The following is a 3,572-nucleotide window of genomic DNA, read 5'->3' on the forward strand; positions in this document are numbered from 1 at the left end:
GGTACAGGCATAAAATGAAATATTACCATATCATAAATGGAAAACATGTTCATTGAGAAGAGTTTAGAGAAACGCAGGAAAACTTATGTCATGATGTATGCAGAACCAGGAAAACAATATGCCCAGCGACTACAATAATGTAAATTAAAAGAACAAAAGCTTCCAAACTGAAGGCTCTGTAATTTTAGGGAACAAGCTTGGTCTCAGAGGAAAAATGAGAGAATGTGTTTTTATTTCCTTCCCTTCTTTACAGAGTTGAGGGACAATGGAACCTTCTGCTTTCACACTGTTAATGTGTTGATTAAGTTTACTGAATTGTTTTTATTCTGCCTCTTTTTTATTTTTAATTACAAAAAGATGGCTCTCTGACTAGAAGATGGTTATTTTCAGGAAGGAAGAGACATATTATTAAAATGAACAATAACCACAAAGATGTTTTGTTTTTTAAAAGAGTGAGTGGCTTCCTGTGGAATATGATGTGAAGAAATCCGAAGCAGTTATCCTGAGTCTCAAAACTTACTGATCCCCTTCCAAGGTACCAACTACTCCTCTTTGGCTAATGCTATAGTTATGTCGTCTGTCCCAAAGCTTTCTTTTATTAAATTTTCAAATTTCCTGATCCCTTACTGCCAGCCTGAAGTCCCCAAGCCCTGTGGATCTTCCCAGACACTAACACTGCTTGATTCTCTGGGCTCAGGGAGCTGTTCTCCCCTCTTCCATAATCCCCTTCTTTTTTGTCATCCTTCTGCTACTTTCTCCAGATACTTCAGGATACCACACCAGACAAAGGTCAGTGGGTATGAAGATAAGTGCTACGAGGAATCAATCTTTAAACCAAGGTGAGAACATGACGGATACCACACCAGACAAAGGTCAGTGGGTATGAAGATAAGTGCTATGAGGAATCAATCTTTAAACCAAGGTGAGAACATGACATTGGGGCTCTCATCCAAATGGCACAGAATGCTTAGGAGAGATGATCTATATTATATAGCCTTCTGAATATCTTGGCTTTGTAGAACTAATCCAAATATCTAGATTGCTTAACTTTTATTAAGGTGAAATTATAAGGACATACTGCAGTTTTCTAGGTCTGGTCTGGCCCAACCTGATTCTCTTCTAGGTTTGAGCATCTGGTTCCCTCCTGGCCCCAAAGATGAGAATGGCCTCTCTGAGTTCGGACACACCCTGCAGGTTTGGGATTCTCCCACTTGGGTACACAGCCAAGTTCATTGATCCCTTCCCAAATTTCAAGCTACTCTCAGCCAATCAGGAAGCTTTCTTATCTCAGAGCAGTCTGTGGGTGCACTGCCCACATTCCTTTCTCATCACAGGCTTTGTAATATTCCCTCCCCCAACCAAGGGAAAACAGGGTAAATGCAAACAGTTCTCCCGATTCACTTGTAGGACCAGAGCAGACTCCACTTCCTTAAACAATCGAAACAATTTGATTTTAATATTCATAAAAAAACCCACAAGGTTACACAGCGGTTAGTTGGGAATGTGTGACTTGAGCTAGTTTTCTGACTTTAAGTCCAGTGCCTTCTCTAGCCTATTAGGTGGAAGGAAGGATGGCACATGTCTTGATCACTTTCCATCATGCAAGATAGACATCAGGAGACAGCAGATCCGTCCCCAACATTACCATCACCATTGCTGACCCTATCATCATCTTCATTTTCATCATGATAATCAGCATCACTGTCCCTACTCTCACCACCATCGTTACCAGTTGCCAGTATCATTAACATCAGCTTCATCACCATCAGTCAAAAAATATTTATTAATTTGCAGTAGCTCAAAAGAAATATATTATGCAAAAAATGAGAGACATCTTCATTCCAAACATTCTTATAGATTTTTTTGTGCCTGACCTATGGTAGAGCCTTCTGAGCTTGTATTAATCTGATCAGCCACAGTCAGATACAACGTATCTTGACCCCAATATAGTGTTGTCCTTTTAGTCTCCTTTGAGAACAAATAGTAACCAATCAACCAAACACTGATTTATTATGGTAGCTGAATAAAAGTGAGCTAAGCACTGGGGATACAGAGAAGGTAAAAGGCAATTCTTGCCCTCAAGGAGCTCATAGTAAGTATAATGGAAAAGACAACATACAAACAACTATGGACAAATAAGATATTTAGGATAAACATATAATCACCAGAAGGAAAACAGTAGAATCAATAGAGACAAGGAAAGGCTTACTAGAGAAGGGATGTTAGCTGGGACTTATAGAAGGTCAGGGAAGCCAGAAGACAAAAATGAAGAGGAAAAGCATCTTCAGGCCTAAGGAACAGCTAAGAAAAATTCCCAGAACTGAAACTTGGAGTGTCTTTTAAAAAATTAGTAATAATGGCTTTTTATTTTTCAAAATACATGCAAAGATAGTGTTTAACATTCATCCTTGCAAAACCTTGTATTCCAAATTTTTCTCCCTCCATTCCCCTAGCTAGCAAGCGATCTAATTTAGGTTAAACATGTGCAATTATTCTAAACATAGTTCCACAATTATCATGCTGCACATGAAAAATAAGATTGAAAAGAGAAAGCAAACAAACAACAGCAGCAACAAAAAAAGGTGAAAATACTATGTTGTGATCCACATTCAGTCCCTCTAGTCCTCTTTCTGGATGCAGATGGCTTTCTTCATCACAAATCTATTGGAATTGGCCTGAATCACCTTATTGTTGAATAGAACCATGTCCATCACAGTTGATCATCCCATAATCTTGTTGCTGTGTTCAAGTTCTCTTGCTTCTACTCACTTCACTCAGCATCAGTTCATATAAGTCTCTTCAAGCCTTTCTGAAATCATTCTGCTGATCATTTTTGTAGAATAATATTCTATTACAATTATATATCATAACTTATTCAGCCATTCCCCAAATGATGGGCATTCACTAAATTTCTAGTTCCTTGTCCCTATAAAAAGTGCTGTTATAGACATTTTTGCACATGTGGGTCCTTTCCCTTTTTTTAATGATCTCTTTGGGATACAGACCCAGTAGAAACACTGCTGGATCAAAGGGTACCCACAGTTTGATGGCCCTTTGGACATAGTTCCAAATTGATCTCCAGAATGGCTGGATCAGTCTACAACTCCACCAACAATGTATTTGTGTCCCAGTTTTCCCATCCCTTCCAACTCTTATCATTATCTTTTCATGTCACTAGAGGGTCTTTTTTGAGGAACAGCAAGGATACTAGAGGTTTTGGATATAGGGTGAGAGGGTGAGGGGCATATGTTAAAAGGGAATTTTGTATTTGATCCAAGAGGGATAAGGAGCCACTTGAGCTCATTGAGCTGGGGAATAATGAGGTGACTAAATCTAAACTTTAGAAAATTATTTTGGCAACTGAGTGAAGAATGGATTAGAATGGGGAAAGACAGGCATTCTCACCATCCTACTGCAACATTCCAGATATGATATTTTAACATACTTAACATGTTTTGGATTATCATCTAGGGGAAGGGTTAGAGAGAAGGAGGAGAAAATTTGGAACACAAGATTTTGCGAGGATCAATGTTGAAATGCATATGTTTTGTAAATAAAAAGCTTTAATTAAA

The 3,572-nt window shown here is 38.5% G+C and overlaps 1 long non-coding RNA gene across 1 annotated transcript; it reads left to right on the plus strand.

Moving 5' to 3' along the window:
- Positions 1–82: 82 nt before the first annotated feature.
- On the plus strand, positions 83–2,059 carry LOC116422103. The gene is made up of 2 exons (XR_004232687.1): positions 83–535; positions 762–2,059. It is a non-coding gene; the product is annotated as an uncharacterized LOC116422103 (long non-coding RNA).
- Positions 2,060–3,572: the final 1,513 nt, after the last annotated feature.

The sequence above is a fragment of the Sarcophilus harrisii genome, chromosome 3, assembly GCF_902635505.1.
Source record: "Sarcophilus harrisii chromosome 3, mSarHar1.11, whole genome shotgun sequence".
NCBI lineage: Eukaryota > Metazoa > Chordata > Mammalia > Dasyuromorphia > Dasyuridae > Sarcophilus > Sarcophilus harrisii.